Source organism: Coenobita brevimanus, chromosome 59 (genome assembly GCF_032717465.1).
Source record: "Coenobita brevimanus isolate Jiangsu-jjx chromosome 59, ASM3271746v2, whole genome shotgun sequence".
Taxonomy (NCBI): domain Eukaryota; kingdom Metazoa; phylum Arthropoda; class Malacostraca; order Decapoda; family Coenobitidae; genus Coenobita; species Coenobita brevimanus.
The window spans coordinates 5,318,368-5,335,372 of record NC_137012.1 but is presented as its reverse complement, the minus strand read 5'-3'; the positions used below and the strand labels follow the sequence as shown (position 1 = coordinate 5,335,372).

Sequence of the window (17,005 nt, the reverse complement as noted above, 5' to 3'; positions counted from 1 at the left end):
TCCCACCCCTCCCTCTCACTCATTCCATTTTCTCCTGCCCTCCGCTTTCCTCCCGGCATCCCTCCCCCCTTCCTCTTTCATTCTCCCCCCTCCTCCGTCTCTCCTCTCCCTCCCCTCTTAGTTTCCCTCCCTTCTTCATTTCTCCATTAAACAGTGATCTTCACTCTATTCCTCCTCTTCCTTCGTTTTTTCACATCTTCTTTCCTCTTCCTTTTATTCCTTCCTTCCTTCCTTCCTTCTCTCCTTCCCGTTAAATTCTTCTCGCTCATACCCTCCCCCTCTGCATTCTTCTCTCCCTCCCTAAATCCCTGCTCCCCTCCTCCTCCTCCCCTTCCCCCCTCTTTCCGTCCAATAATAATATTCTCCTCTTCCTCTCCCGCCCACTCTTCTCTCATTCCTCCCTCTTTATTACCTTTCCTTCCATCATCCTGCCTACCTCCTTCCACCAGTCCTGCTCCCTCCCACTTCCTCCTCTTTCTCCCTCCCCTCTTCCTGCTCTCTATTTCTCATATATTTTTTCTTCTTCCCATCCTCCCTCACTCGTTTCTTTCTCAATTCTACCTTCCCCCTTACTGTTAACTCTCTCTCTCTCTCTCTCTCTCTCTCTCTCTCTCTCTCTCTCTCTCTCTCAGCCATTTATCGCGAATACGAACTAAATCCAACTTTATCTTATTTACTCGCTGCCTCAGAGAGAGAGAGAGAGAGAGAGAGAGAGAGGAGGGGGGGAGGGGGTGCTAATGTGATAATGTTAAGGGAGTCAGGTGTGAGAGTGTGTGGTAGTGGTGGTTGCAATTAATACTACACTGCCAGGGAGAGAGAGAGAGAGAGAGAGAGAGAGAGAGAGAGAGAGAGAGAGAGAGAGAGAGAGAGAGAGATTTACTGAGGGATAATTCTCCTCCTCCTCACCTTGCTTGCTCCATTATTTCCTCCTCCCCCCTACTTATTTTCTGACTATTCTCTAAATCTCTCCATCGTATCTTTCCTCCCTTTCTTCGTTCTCTCTTTCCTTCATTTATCCCTCCTGCTCCTCCTCTTTCCTTCCTTCTGTTCCCTTTCCTCCCTGTCTAATACCTTTCTGTCTCACCTTTCCTTCCTTCCTTCCTTCCTTCACATCCTCTATCCTACTCTTCTTTCCATCATCCTTCCTTCATTCTTTCCTTTCAGCTAATTCATTTCTCTTCTTACGTCTTTCAATCGTTTCATTTTCTACTTCACCTCCTTCCATCCTTCCTTCCCGCCTTCCTATTTTCTTGTCTTTTTCTCCGTGCATCCTTTCTTCTTCATTTCCTTCCTTCATTCTTTTTGTTTTCCTTACTCTCTTCATCCTTTCCTTCATTCCTTCATTCCTTCCATCCTTCAGTCCTCCTTCTCTTCTTCATCAGCTTTTCCTGCTTGTTTTTTCACTTTCCCTCTATGCTTTTTTCGCTTCGTGTCATCTGGCTATATTTTCATATCCGATCCCTCCTCCTCCTCCTCCTCCTCCTCCTCCCCGTCATTATTCCTCCTCCTCTTTCTCCTCTCTGCACTTAACTTTTCCTCCCTCTTTAAACCTTCTTTCTTTCTGCCTTCTCCCCCTCCCTTCTGTTTCCATCAGTACCTCCCTCCCTCTTTCCATATTCCTCCTCCTACCTCCATCCTCCCTCGCTTCCTTCCTTTCTCCCTTAATTCCTCTATATCCTCACCCCTTCCTTCCTCTCCTCGTCTTCCCAGTTTTCTCACACTCTAACTTCTCAGATCTCTCCAGACCCTCCTTACTCATCTCCCCTATCTTTCTCTCTTCACTCCTCCGTCTCTCCTTCCCTCCCACTTTAATTCCTGTCTATTCTTACCTGCCCCGCATTCTCTTTTCTTCCTTCCCTTCCTTCTTCCTCCTTCTCATACCACTTGCACCCTTGTGTATATATTACCCATTCTTCCTCCACATCTTCCTCTTTTACATCCTCCTTCCTCCCCCCTCCTTCAAAATCTCCCTCTCTCTTTTCTAACCTTGATCATTTTCCATCCTCCCTCTCTTTGTTCCATTATTTTCTTTGTTCCATTATTTTCTCTCTCTTCCTTTGTTCCTTCTTCCTTGTTTCCGCTTCCTCCTTCCCTCTCTTCTTTGATACCTCACCCATCTTTCGTTATTCTTTCCCTCCTTCCCATACCCCTCAGATCTCTCCTCTCCCTCCCTCCTTCTTCCCTCCTTCTCTCACTCCTTTCTCTGTTTCCTACTTTTATTACTTTCCTCCTTTCTCCTGCACATTTGGCCCTAATGCACTGCTACGTCACCCCCTTATATTTTCCTCTCCCTCCCTCAATCCGTCCCTTCATCCACATTCTCCCTCCTTTTCTCCCTCTCTCCCTCTCAGTTTCGTTCCATTTTCTCCCGCCCTCCTCTTTCCTCCCTCCCTCCCTCCCTCCCCCCCTCCTTCCTTCTCCCCCTTCCTCCCTCGCTTTCTCCTTCTCTCTTACTTCTCATCCCCTATTAACTTCTCCGTCGAACCCTCATTTCCTACCTGTCCCTCTTCTTTCCTTCTGTCACAGTTTTCTTCCCTCTTCCTTTTCTTCCTCCCTTACTGGTACCTTCTCCCTCCTACCCGCACTCCCTGTCTCCTTCTCTCCCTACCTAACTCCCTGCTCCCTCCCGCCTTCCCTTCCCTCCTCTTCCCCTCCAGTATTTCTCCTCTTCCTTTCCCCCCCCATCCCTTCCTTTCTTCCATCCATCTTATACTATACATTCCTACTTTTCTTCTTTCTTTCCTCCTCCCCTCCCTCCTGCTCACTCCCTCTTCTTCTCTCTCTTCTTCCTTTCCTCCATCTTTCCCTCTACATCTCCTCTCTTTTCACTTCGTCTCTCTTTTCCTCTTCCATCCTCCCACACTCCTACCTTCCTCCCTCACCCCCAAGTTCCTCCCTTTTCTACCGCTCTCTCTCTCTCTCTCTCTCTCTCTCTCTCTCTCTCTCTCTCTCTCTCTCTCTCAAGCGTTCAGCTGTTCACTCATGCCTCACTTGTCTCTATGCTTAGGCCTAATTAGTCAAAGGGAAGATGAGCATGACAGCCGTGAGAGAGAGAGAGAGAGAGAGAGAGAGAGAGAGACCACTAATCCACCCACAATCAATACCCCCTTTACCTGCCCCTTATTCCATCCTGTCTATGGGTCACGACAATTGGTGTTTTGTCTCACGAGATGACCTGGTGGACTCTCTCTCTCTCTCTCTCTCTCTCTCTCTCTCTCTCTCTCTCTCTCTCTCTTGCCGTCAAATGACTTTATTGATATTATTTAATAAATTATAAACAATTGCCATTATTCCATGAAAATAAAATAATGGTTCCTTTCTCTTGCTAACTCCAAACTCAGATTTGGTCTCTCTTAACGAAGTGGTCGATTGTTTGGTTATTGGCTGGGTGGTGTAAGGGGCAATTAGGTAATAGATTTTTGGGTCAACTGAGGGAAGGAGAGGTGAGGACGAGAAGTGAAATCTTGTGGCATGGAGAGGATGAGAACTGAAATGAAGTGGTATGGATTGCAGTCGATTTAGCTCTACCCGAAGACATTGGGCCAGTCCAACAATATATTAATTCATAGATGCGTGAAATACGACGAAGTTTTGTTCTGAAAAAATAACTAGACTTCTTGGTTAGTAGTCAAATAGTCCTTCTAATCAGATTACTTTTGGCCACCACGTGAGCTGAAAAGAATTGGGGATTTTTTTTTTTTTTTTTGCCATATTAGAGTAACCGCAGTATAATAAAGAGTGGGTTAAGTATGGGTACACTCTGAAACAAAAGTCTTTCTACTGTTACATCTTTTCTTCTCGCTTTCCTCTTTTGGCTAATATTTCCAAAATGGGACGACGTAATATTAGAACATGTGAATCTGAGTGTATATTGGATTTGTGGGCTTTGGAGAGGTTAGTTCGGGTTGGGATGGGGTGGGTTGTGCTGTGTTGGGTGGGGTTGGGTTGGTTTGAGTTGAGCTGTGTTGGGTTGGGCTGTGTTGGGTTGGGTTGGGTTGAGCTGAGTTAGGTTGGGTTGAGTTGAACTGGGTTGGATTTTATTATTATTATTATTATTATTAAAATCATAATTACCATCAGGAGGAGGAGGAAAAAGAAGAGGGGGAGGAGTTGAAAGATGATAATAACGGTGACAGTGATGATTCTTATAGCATATTATTGTTAGTTGCATTATTAGCAGAAGGAACAGGAAGAGGAGGAGGAGAAGGAGGGAGAGTAAGAGGAAGAGGAGGAGGAGGAGGAAGAGAACTAGCAAAATGATATAAACTGATACCATTTTCTTAGTAACTGAACAGAGGATGGAAAACAAATTAATAAAAAATATAATCCATACACCAGAATATAGGTATATAATAACAGTAAAAGTGTAACAGTGTATAATAACCTACTATAATAATCACCAAGGAAAAATCCCTCCTAGTGAAGGATTTAGCAACTCCTCTTATAAATCCTCTGAAATTCGAGTGCCTTCTTTATTCAATCCTTTGCTGACGGTTTCAGTCAGATTAGGAAGGACTGAACAATAATCAGTGGGATTAACCTCTGATTCACAGTGACTTTTTTTTTTTTTTTTCAATTTTTTTTTTTTATTTCAGTTCCGAAGATTCTTTTGCTAGGAAACGGATTAATGGAGAGTGTACTTATGTTCATTTTGGAAAAAAATCCCTCCAAAGCTTAATAAAATCATGTGAGTAAAGGCGTTGCTAATATAAATATGCGTCATTGAACTGAAGGGGTGGATAGAGGCAATATCTATCCCTCCAGTTCGAGCACTAGACCCCAAAGCTGGAAATAAATTTATAAATTAATGAAATACATCTCAGGCCTCAGTTGGTATAAATTTGACACTGTCATCCACGCACGGGATTCCTCAGCAAAAAATATTATAAAACATCTTGCGTTTTGTATCCCTGAATGTTACTGCGAAGAAAATACCCAAATATATTTTCTTGTTGAAATTACACAGCTCATTGAAGATGATTGAAGAAGACGAAAAAATCTGATAATAATGAGGAGGAAAACGAAACTGGGAAAAGGCTAATGGAAAACTAGACTAAGAAGAGAATGGCAGGCCTAAGGGAACGGATTGACGAAGGCGTCGATGGACAGAGTCTGAAGGTTATTGGACTACAGTAGGAAGTGACGCCATATATTCGTGAGTTATTATGTTTTTCCCTGACAGGTTTCGTGTATACACTATAATTGTGTTCGTGTGTAAAAATTACCCTAAATAGTCACGATCTTAATAAATTAGCCGGGTTTAAATATTTTCTTGAAGTAATGGATATAAATAATTCCATGTCAATAAGGAATGTGTGTAAATAATTTAAATAAAAAAAGGGCTTATGAGGTAATAAAAGATAATAAAAATGAATGAAAAATAAATATAGTACATTTAAAGAAAGTGAAGGTGTTAACATAAATATAAAGATATTAATTTTGATATTGTTTCAGACGTTAGCAACACATTTACTATTTCCGGTGTTATCGTCTATCTATCTATCTATCTATCTATCTATCTATATATATATATATATATATATATATATATATATATATATATATATATATATATATATATATATATACATATATATATATATATAATCAAACTGCATAAATCGTTATTGTGACCCATATCCTGAGTAGCAAGAGACGCTTATATATCCGTGTTGTGTTGCGTTGCGTGTTGTTATCTCCGGCTCAGGAAACACGAAGGTACAGGTTACGTTACGGTGAACCGGTACAATTGTAATGCTGTGAACGGTGTGGGGTGACAGGCGGTGACGGTGTGGGGTGAAACAAACTCTAACATGGCCCAGGTTTTCGTCTTTTTGTAAGTAATTTAACGTACTGTAGATCAGTCAGAGAAAAAGTCCATGCCGTTGTTCTACAGACTTTCCATTGCACCGTAATGGAGAGGTGACAGTTTTAGGCCAAGCTAGAATAAAATGAGTACTGTATTAATAAAAGTACCTCTAAAATAATGCGCACAGTGTTAATAAAAGGTTCCTCTATAATCATACCGGTACGATGCTACAGTGATCGGTATTGTCACTCTCAGGCTTCTATGCTCAGTGGAATAAATTAGATTGGCGTCAGATGGAAGAGAAAAGCAGAGTTATCTATGTCTTAAAAGGGCTAAGTAATGAACCAATACGTGTACCATTATACTGTAAGTGTCACAAGGGAAAAGTGTCATTTAAACTGAGGAATAATTGAATAGAGATGAAGTTTAGGTAAAGCATACCCTAGTGTTGTAAAAAAAAAAAAAAATGATAAAACATACTACTTCACATTTATGAGAAGGATTATACCGTTCTAAGAAAACAATAGAGATTTTTAAAAAGAAGAAAGTGCATAAGAGAAAATTAAAGGGTTAAGTGTAAACTGTTGAGATATGCCTGAAAGAATGTGGAAAAAAAATGAGAAATCCACGTTCAATGAAGAAGCATAGCATTCGAAGTAGAGAGGGAGAGTTAGGAATTATAAGTAAAGAAAAAGTAGTGTTAAAGTGCTGAAATAGAAGTGAAAAATACCCAGGTTCTAAAAAGAAGGAATATGGAGAAATAAATAAAAGACATTTCAATTAAGATTAGGTTCCCTACTTGAAGATTTTTATTCTAAGCAGTAATAAAGTGTTTAAGTTTTTATTTAAGTAACAGAACAGAGGAATGAAAAACAAAATGAATAAAAAATAATAATCCATACACCAGATAATTGATATCCCCCATTTACAACAAACCTGTAACAGCTGGACTTGAACAGCTTATTGTTCAAAGTTTGGGGGAAACAACTATGGGGAAGCGAGTTGCAAAGAGATTCAGTGAAATGTTGGAGTGATGAAATGTAAGTAAAAAAGCAGAAAGGTAGTGTTTAGAAGAAAATATAGGAGAATCAAAAACGTTAAGTAAAATATTAAGTGAAAATTATAATTCTAAGTAACGTAAAAGTGAAGGTTTGAAGGGGTGAGATATGGGTGAGAAATTGGAATATATTAGTGGAAATGAGGTGCCCATGATGAGTGAATATGGATATGGGACTGCAGAAGGAGGAGGAGGAGGAGGAGATTCTTCCTTCACTGAACGTTCTTCCCACACCTCCTCCACCACCCTCCTCACCGAGAGTGGGGGTAGGAGAGGGGGAGGGAGTAGTTTTGGCGGGGAAAACTGGAGGATCACGCCCATTCTGGAAGTCCTAGCCCGCTCCGCCCAGTTCACCAGCCCGAGCTTAGCCGCGAGAAGACTAACGAGATGGAAAAGAATTGCCTCTGATGATATGGAAAAATGCCTGGCGGAGGGAAACAAGGAGGAGAAGAAGAAGGAGGAGAGGAAGGAGGAGACGGTGGACGAGGAATAGAGGGAGGAACAGACCCCCGGAGAGAGTGTGGATAGCAGTGGAGGTGGAGTGGTGGAGGGAAGTGGAAAAGAGAAAGGATCCGGCGTGCCCCCCTTGTCTGACTCCGAAGTGGATTCTACCCATGTACTCTTGCCCGCCCTGGATACACTGAGGTGAGTGGAGAGAGAGAGAGAGAAGGATATATGTGTATGAAAATTAGCATGCGATATCACACACACACACACACACACACACACACACACACACACACACACACACACACACACACACACACACACACACACACACACACACACACACACACACACCGCTGCTGATACTTTTCGGGCCATTTACTTACACACCCAAACACCCACGTCAGCCTCACTTTCAGATACACCCAGCTAAATATTTAACACAAACACCATCAACTACACTTCCTTAATCTCCCTCGCACAGACCCCATATTCCTTCAGCATCACCCATTAACACCTACACCCACTTACGTACTCCTGTTTAAACACACTCTACACACATGTACATTTATCTACAACCTCACATACACACATGCACATAACCATACACCCTCAGATACACCCATTTCCTCTACACTACACCCACTCCATTACACAGCCAACCAATCCATTCGTTACTGACACATTTCTAGGATTCATTAAAGATTAGGGTACGTTGAGGCAGACTCAGTACTTTCCTTGTTTCATTGTTCTTCCCAGACTTGATGAATCTGTTACCAACTGTATCTGTGTTAGTAATCTCTCTCTCTCTCTCTCTCTCTCTCTCAACCAACCAACCAACGTAAATCCAAACATACTGCAATGCTTTAATAATATGCAAATGTAATCCTTCTGTCAAATAAAGTTAATTTTTTGCAGCTTCCCAAATATCTTGAGTATTTTCATGTTTGTTTTCATTACTTCTTAAGGCAAATGTTTAATAAAAATGCCGTTTCTCTCTCTCTCTCTCTCTCTCTCTCTCTCTCTCTCTCTCTCGTTCTTTGTTTTTTGTCTCGACGCAGGAACATGAAGAAAGGGAAGGAGAGACAGAGAGACATATCGACAGGCAAGCAGCTGAGACAAAGATAGGCGAATGTGTATGTGTGTGCGCGTGAGAGAGAGAGAGAGAGAGAGAGAGAGAGAGAGAGAGAGAGAGAAACTATTTTTGTATGTTCTTCTGTCCAGCTTAAGGTGTGTGTGTGTGTGTGTGTGTGTGTGTGTGTGTGTGTGTGTGTGTGTGTGTGTGTGTGTGTGTGTGTGTGTGTGTGACGCTTACATAAGTTTGTTTAGGTGTCAGATTAAGACAAACTACAATAAGAAACAGACTGATGAGTGGATAGATAGATGGCTATTTTGAAAGTTAAACAGATAGATAAATACATAAATAATGAAACGCTGAGAACTCGGGCGCCAAGCTTTCGACACAAAGAGTTGTTCAATATGCCTCCGAGAAGCCTTGCACACGGACTCACCATACGACCTCCATGACAGGGTTCATTGTGGGTTGAAATGAGACTAAAGATAAACTATGTAGACCCCATATGACCTTGACCTTTGAGCCCTGATCTAGCTGACCTAATCAGTTCATCATCCCTTCATACTGTATCACTGACAATAGTTTGGTCGACATCCATCGAAGAGTTTAGGAGATATCGCATGCAGAAGGATAAACTAAGTCAACCCCACAATCTTGACCTTGACCTTTGGCCCCTTGAATTATGTGACCTAAAACGCTTATCATCTCCTCATACTCAATCAATGGCAAAAGTTTGGTGGAAACCGATGGGTTCAGGAGATACCGCGCCCACAACTGTGTTACAGACGCACAGTCGCACCCACCCACGCACACACGGACGGAGAAACCAGTCAATGTCTCTTCCACTATAGGTGGACAGAGGCATAGAACGAACGTTATTAAGGATGGAAGTTAACTGAGGTATACGGATATATGTAGAGAGACAGATTATTCTTTTTTATTGTTTCTGGCTCAAGTAGACGCAGGCGCAATGGACTTAAAAATGAGGCCACTTAAGGAGAGCGGTGTCATTTTTCATTTATTTTAACTTGTTCGGTTATTTTTTGCGAGAAGAAGGAGAGATTGTCTGTGTTTGTGAATGGAGTGTTTGAGAAGTAAATTGTGAGAGAATGAGAGAGATGCCTTCGTGTGGTGGCACCGGTCAGGGGAGAGGCAGGAGGGGAATAGACGCTATCAGGGTCCTATAACTCTCTCCTATAATCGTTTGGGGTAAGCTGGAATACAGAACTAGAGTTGGTCCGACCACTGGAGGGTTTAAGATGAAGTAATATGACTGTCTGGTTTCTACATCCACTCAACTGAGAATATTCGTCTCACGTTGGTAGGTAATACGGCCATCTTTCTTCCTTCTTTTATTCCTTCTTTCCCTCCAATCTGTTCACGTTCCTCTCCCTATTCTTCATCATTTTCCTCCTTTCCTTCCAGCCTGTATACTTTCCTCTCCCTTTCATTCATTCATTCCTTCTATCGTTCTCCCCTTCCCTCCTTCCGCCCTTCTTTCCTTTTATGTTACCTTCCTCCTTCTCTCATTTCCCTCCTTCCTTCCTTCCTCCTTCTCTCATTTCCCTCCTTCCTTCCTTCCTCCTTCTCTCATTTCCCTCCTTCCTTCCTTCCTCCTTCTCTCATTTCCCTCCTTCCTTCCTTCCTCCTTCTCTCATTTCCCTCCTTCCTTCCTTCCTCCTTCATCTCCTTATTTTTCATCTCTTGTCCATTGGATCTTTTTTCCCTTCCTTCCTTAGTTGGTTTCTTCTGTCCATTCTTCCTTCCAAAAATGTGTTCGATTGTCTCTCTCTCTCTCTCTCTCTCTCTCTCTCTCTCTCTCTCTCTCTCTCTCTCTCTCTCTCTCTCTCTCCTCTCTTTACTATTTCCCCTCTTCTCCCCCTCTCTCTCTCTTCCCTCTATTTCCGCTCCTCCCATCTGCACACTTTCTTCCCTCTCCTCTCTCTCTCTCTCTCTCTCTCTCTCTCTCTCTCTCTCTCTCTCTCTCTCTCTCTCTCTCTCTCTCTCTCTCTCTCTCTCTCTCTCTCTCTCTCTCTCTCTCTCTCTCTCTCTCTCTCTCTCTCTCTCATTACAAATAAGGTTCTCTAGCGGTACCAGATATAGAGTAGCTAGATTTTCCCCGGCATGAAACAAATAGCAAAACCACTGAACGGACGTCTATTTTTATTATAGTCTGTGTTCATCTGAAGGAACTGGGTCACTCACAACCTGAATACAAAGTCGTGATTGAGTGGAATTCAATGAGTCTTAGTTGTGAGGTAGGAATGAGTCTCCTTGGTTGCTAGTCAGATTTACCCTCCAGTCTGACTACACCTGGTCAACAACTAAGCCTAATTAATGAAGGCAATATCTAACCCCTTCAGGTACAAACGTCCCTTCCAAACTAAATAAAACCGACAGGAAACAGCAAGAATGACTGGAAATACACGTCATGGATTTGGATTAGTTTGTTATTTTTCTGCATTCATTCCTGACAATAAGAGCATGGAAACTGCATGGTTGAGTGTGTGTGTGTGTGTGTGTGTGTGTGTGTGTGTGTGTGTGTGTGTGAGAGAGAGAGAGAGAGAGAGAGAGAGAGAGAGAGTCACAAGGCAGGTTCTCTCGAGTGATGAAATTCATTCTATCAAGCACTTACTTCCTCACTCACATACCATGCCTCATTCGCTCATTATCTGTCATTTACTGATTCTTTGGCTGACCCACGTATTCATTTTCTCCCTCCCATTCACTCGTTTTCTCAGTATTGCTCACTTATTCATTGTCTCCCTTTCTCACTAAGATTAATCTCTCTCTCTCTCTCTCTCTCTCTCTCTCTCTCTCTCTCTCTCTCTCTCTCAAACTAGTGCCTTGCAACTAAAAAGATTTATAAGTTTAATCCTTTCAGACCATTGGTGTAATCTGGAAGGATGCCTTCGTAGGATGGCACCAACAAAACTGGGTGGTGTAGCTGCCCAGTTATACCAATTTTCCTCAACTCCCTCCTTCTCTTCCGGAAAGGAGGATGGTGGGCTACAGGGTGGCAGCTTCATCCTGCAGTCCACCAGGTTCACGTTGAGATGAGCCTGGGATTGCAACTACTACTGCTACTAATAGTTCTACTATTACCGCCACCGGTAATACTACTACTACTACTAGTGTTACTACAAATACTAATACTTAACATTTTGGTATATCATTATCGTCATCATTAGTAGTACTAGTACTAGCAGTAGCAATGGTAGTAGTAGTTGTCGAAGCAGTACTAGGAATAGTAGTAGTAACCGCATCACAGTATCATTTGAATGCAAACCCGGTGCACTGCATGCCGAATTTACTCTTCTGTAGCTTACCACCCTCCTTTCGGGGAATAGGGCAGGAATTGAGACACGTTCGTATAAACAGGCAGTTCCACATCCCAGTTATCTCGGTGCCACCTAGTGAAGGCTTCCCCTCTCAGCACCAGTTTCATGACATCAAAAGCGAAGTAGACTAAATAATGTTCTTTCGATTGACTAGATGATTTTTTAAAAAGTCGATTTTTATTCATCTGACAGAATTGGACAACTACCACAACTTGAATACTAAGTCGTGGTTGCATGAACTTCAGTGACCATTAGGTATGAGGTAGAAATGAGTCTCCTTGGTAATTAGTCAAATCAACCCTCCAATCTAACTACACCTGGCCACCAACTGAGCTGTAAGAAATTAGGGATCTTTGTTAGGTTTGAGTAAACGCGCTATAGATGACTCCCGTAGAAAGAATAAAACTGTCTGGTTGTAGCCTAAGTTAAATATAAACGACGTACATGAGCTGAAAGAGCAGAAAACAGTAACCAAGGAGATTCATTCCTACCTCATAACTAAGGGTCATCGAATGTCATGCAACCACGACTTACTAGGCTGTTCAGATTGTGAGAGTAATTCAGTTTTGTTAGATGAAAAGAGACAGGCTTTAGTAACCAAGGAGACTTATTCCTGCCTGATAAGTAGAGCGCCTAAATATCATAAAACCGTGAGTTCCATTCTATAATCCTTTAACATAACTTGGTCCAGATTTTCGTCATTTCATAGCCTATTTTACGTAACTCAGTAGTAGATAAAGGCAGTACTACGGCAAAGTGTCCTTTTCTTATCTGTCCTTCGTGACTAGCATCATATTTTAGTGTTAATTTATTGCAACAACACAGAATCCGAGTAGGAGAAATGATGAGAAAAATGAGTTTTAGACCAAGTGGGAATAAGAACAGGATAGTTACTTCTGACCTCAATAATATTCCCGTTGACTCCTCAGTTGTAATATTATGTAAAGTATTGCCACCCAAACTTCATCGAATCTCATATAAAATTAATATTTTGAGGTTTACCTTTTTGGTAGCGTGTTACAACGGCTGCCTTCCTAACTTATGCCAGACGATTCCATTCTTTTGAGCGACACCCACACACACACACACACACACACACACACATGTAGTCGTTGTCACCATTAATCATCTCACCGTAAGGAAAATACTTATGTTCTGTTCCACCTAACGTCACATAAATCAACTGGGATGCTGAGTTACAGAAATCTGAGTTTAATAATTATAATTATGATAATGACGGTAATTAATAATAATAATAATAATAATAATAATGAGTTCTGTACAACTTAGTTCATGTTATTTATTCCCTATCTCACTCCTGGCAACGTTAATACAGTTAATCTCTCTCTCTCTCTCTCTCTCTCTCTCTCTGTTAGATAAGCAGTAAACCTCAAATTTAAAAAAATAACCAGAACAACAAAAACATGTCAAATCGCTTTAATCATTATTTTTGCTTTGCTTTTTTCATTCCGGGCAAAGGGAAATTTGAAATTTTTGTACATTTTTGTTTGAGAGAGAGAGAGAGAGAGAGAGAGAGAGAGAGAGAGAGAGAGAGAGAGAGATGATGTCAGTGCGAATGTATGCGACTTAATATAATTAACGAAACTGTGTGTGTGTGTATGTGTGTGTCAGAGAGGTCGAGCTCTGGTGTGGGTGTGAATATGTGCGACGTAATATGAGAGATGAAGTGTGTGTGTGTGTGTGTGTGTGTGTGTGTGTGTGTGTGTGTGTGTGTGTGTAACAGATAGAAGGGGAAGAGTCTTGTATAGGTGCGAATGTGTGACGTAATATGAGGATAAATAGGAGAGAGAGAGAGAAATAGAATGTTCGTGTGGGTGCGACTGAGCTACGTAATAAATATGTCAAATGAAGTGTTTGTGAGAGACAGATGGTGTGAAGAGAGAGGGGGATTAGGTGTGAGATGTTTGTTTCCATGTTTGTGTTTTCTTGCATATTTTCATTATGCCTTTTGGCCGACATTTTTATTTTTGTAGTTGTTTGTTTTAGTTCTTTCTTTTCAGTTCTTTTGTTTTTCTTTTCTCCCGTTTTCCGTACGCTACATTTCCAGTAGACATTATCGGAAAATAATGAAATATTGGAGACGCTTACCGATAAAATGTAACTAATTGTCGTAGAGGGTGTGGTAGTTGTGGTGGTGGTGGTGATAATGGTGGCTGTGGTGGTGGATGAGGCGGTTGTGATGGTGGTGTTGGTCATTTTAGCTGTAGTAATAAGTGTGGTAGTGGTGGTTGTTTTATGAGAGAGAGAGAGAGAGAGAGAGAGAGAGAGAGAGAGAGAGAGAGAGAGAGAGATGTAGAAAGAAGGGAAGATTGGGGAATGCTCTCCTTACACCGAAAAATTTGGTTTCTGAGAGAGAGAGAGAGAGAGAGAGAGAGAGAGAGGTGCAAGGTATGTACTCTCAAGTGAAGAAATTCATTCAGTTACTTGCTCATTCACTCACATACTCGCCATGCGTAATGCACTCGTTATCTCTCTCATTCACTCACTCATTGGCTGACTCACCTATTCCTTTTCTCTCGCCCATTCACTGGTTTTCTTATTACTGCTCACTCCTTCATCCTTTCACTTTCTCACTCAAAATATTCACTCTCTCTCAAACTAGTGCCATGTAAACTCTAAATTTTCTCCTCAGTTTAATCCTTACAGAGCCTTGGCGTGGTCTGTGGGGACGCCTTCATGTGGTGGCACCAACAAAACTGGGTGGTGGAGCTGCCCAGTTATACCAATTTCCCATAACTCCCTCCCTGTCTCCCCGAAAGGAGGATGGTGGGCTGCTGGAGGGAGACAACTTCATCCTGCAATCCACCAGGTTCACGCTGATATGAGCCTGGGGTTGCAACTATTACTTCTACTACTACTACTACTACTACCGTTACAAGAAACACTAATATTAAACATTTTGGTGTATCATCATCATCATCATCACCATCATCAGTAGTAGTAGTAGTAGTAGTAGTAGTAGTAGTGGTAGTACTAGCAGTAGCAGCTGCATCCCAGTCTCATTTAAATGCAAACCCGGCGAACTGCATGCCGAGTTTACTCTTCTGTAATTTACCACCCTCCTTTCGGGGAATAGGGCAGTTCCACCTCCCAGTTATGTCGGTGCCACCTAATGAAGGCTTTCCCCCTCAGCACCAGTTTGGTGACATCAAAAGCGAAGTAAATATTGCTCCTTTGGATTGACGAGATGATATTTAAAGAAGTCAATTTGAATTCATCTGACAGAATTGGACAACTACCACGACGTGAATGCTAAGTCGTGGTTGCATGAAATTCAGTGACCATTAGTTATGAGGTAGAAATGAGTCTCTTTGGTAATTAGTCAAATCAGTCCTCCAATCTAACTACACCTGGCCACCAACTGAACTGTAAGAAATTAGGGATCTTTGTTAGGTTTGAGTAAACGCGCTATAGATGACTCCCGTAGATAGAATAAAATTATCTGGTTGTAGCCTAAGTTAAATATAAACGACATACATGAGCTGCACGAGCAGAAAACAGTAACCAAGGAGACTCATTCCTTCCTCATAACTAAGGGTCATCGAATCTCATACAACCACGACTTATTAGGCTGTTCAGGTTGTGGGAGTAATTCAGTTTTGTTAGATGAAAAGAGACAGGCATTAGTAACCAAGGAGACTTATTCCTGCCTGATAAGTAGAGCGCCTAAATATAAAAAAAAACGTGAGTTCCATTCTATAATCCTTTCACATAACTTGGTCCAGATTTCCGTCATTTGTAGCTTATTTTACGTAGCTCAATAGTAGAAAGAGACAGTACTATGGCTAAGTGTCCTTTCCATATCACTCCTTCGTGACTAGCATCATATTCAAGTGCTAATTTATTGCCACACCACAGAATTCGAGAAGAGAAATGATAAGAAAAATAAGTTTTAGACCAAGTGGAAATAAAAACAGGATAGTTACTCCTGACCTCGATATTACTCCCGTAGACTCCTCAGTTATAATATATATAAAATATTGCCACCGGTTTCTAATATATTGCAATGAAATTAAAATTTAGTGGGTTTATATTTCTGGTACCAAGTAACACCGTACGCGCTTTACGATACTGAATGGGGAAGTGGTGGTTTATTCTGCTATTGGGCTATTTCCATTATCACGTAGATAACGCGAGGTGTTTGAGACTGTACTATGAGTTAACTGTTTCAAATAACCGTTTCATGGTCAGGACAGGGCTACCATCCTAACTAATGCCAGACGATTCCATTTTTATGAGCAACACGCACACACTCGTAGTCGTTTTCACCATTAATCATCTCATCGTAAGGAAAATACCTTCTGTACTACATAACGTCACATAAATCAACTGGTCCGCTGAGTCACAGAAGCCGTGAGTAAATTATGATGATGCTAATGACGACGATAATGATAATTGTTTACGATAATAATAATGAGTTCTTACAACTTAGTTCATCCTATTTATTCCTTAACCTACTGGCAACGTCGATACAGATAATCTCTCTCTCTCTCTCTCTCTCTCTCTCTTTGTACCACATAAGCAGTAAACCTCAATTAGATAAAATAACCAAAACAACAAAAACCACAGCCAAACCATTGTAAACGTAGTTTTGTTTTGTTTTTTCCTTGCGAGTGTAAAGACATTTGAATTTTTAGTAATTTTTTGCCTGAAAGAGAGAAAGGCTGATGTCAGTGCGAATGTGTGTGACGTAATATGATAAACGAAATGTGTGTGTGTGTGTGTGTCAGAAAGAGAGGTTGAGAGCTTGTGTGGATGCAAATATGTGCGACGTAATATGAGAGATGAAGTGTGTTTGTGTGTGTGTGTGTGTGTGTGTGTAATAGAGAGGGGAGGCTGAGTTCTTGTATAGCTGCGAATGTATGACGTACAGTAATATGAGATGAAGAGTGTATAAGAGAGATGAAATGTTCGTGTGGTCCGAATGTGTGCGACGTAATAATTATGACAAATGAGGTGATTGTGTGAGACAGATGGTGTGAAGAGAGAGGGGGATTAGGTGTGAGATGTTTGTTTCCATGTTTGTGTACTATTTCTTATTTTCGTGTTTTGCATATTTTCATTTTGTTTTTTGGCCGTCATTTTTATTTTCGTTATACTTTGTTGTAGTTCTGCTTCCTTTTCTTTTCTTTCTTTCGTTTTTCTTTTTCTGCTGTGTTTTCTATGCGACCTTTCCTGGAGTCATTAACGAGAAATAAAACTTAATTAATGGTCGTAGAGGAAATGGTAGTTGTGGTGGTGGATGAGGCGATTGT

The 17,005-nt window shown here is 41.4% G+C and overlaps 1 pseudogene; it reads left to right on the top strand.

Moving 5' to 3' along the window:
- Positions 1 to 7,020: 7,020 nt before the first annotated feature.
- The window catches only part of LOC145402850 (uncharacterized), a 79,457-nt pseudogene continuing 69,472 nt past the window's right edge, over positions 7,021 to 17,005 (top strand).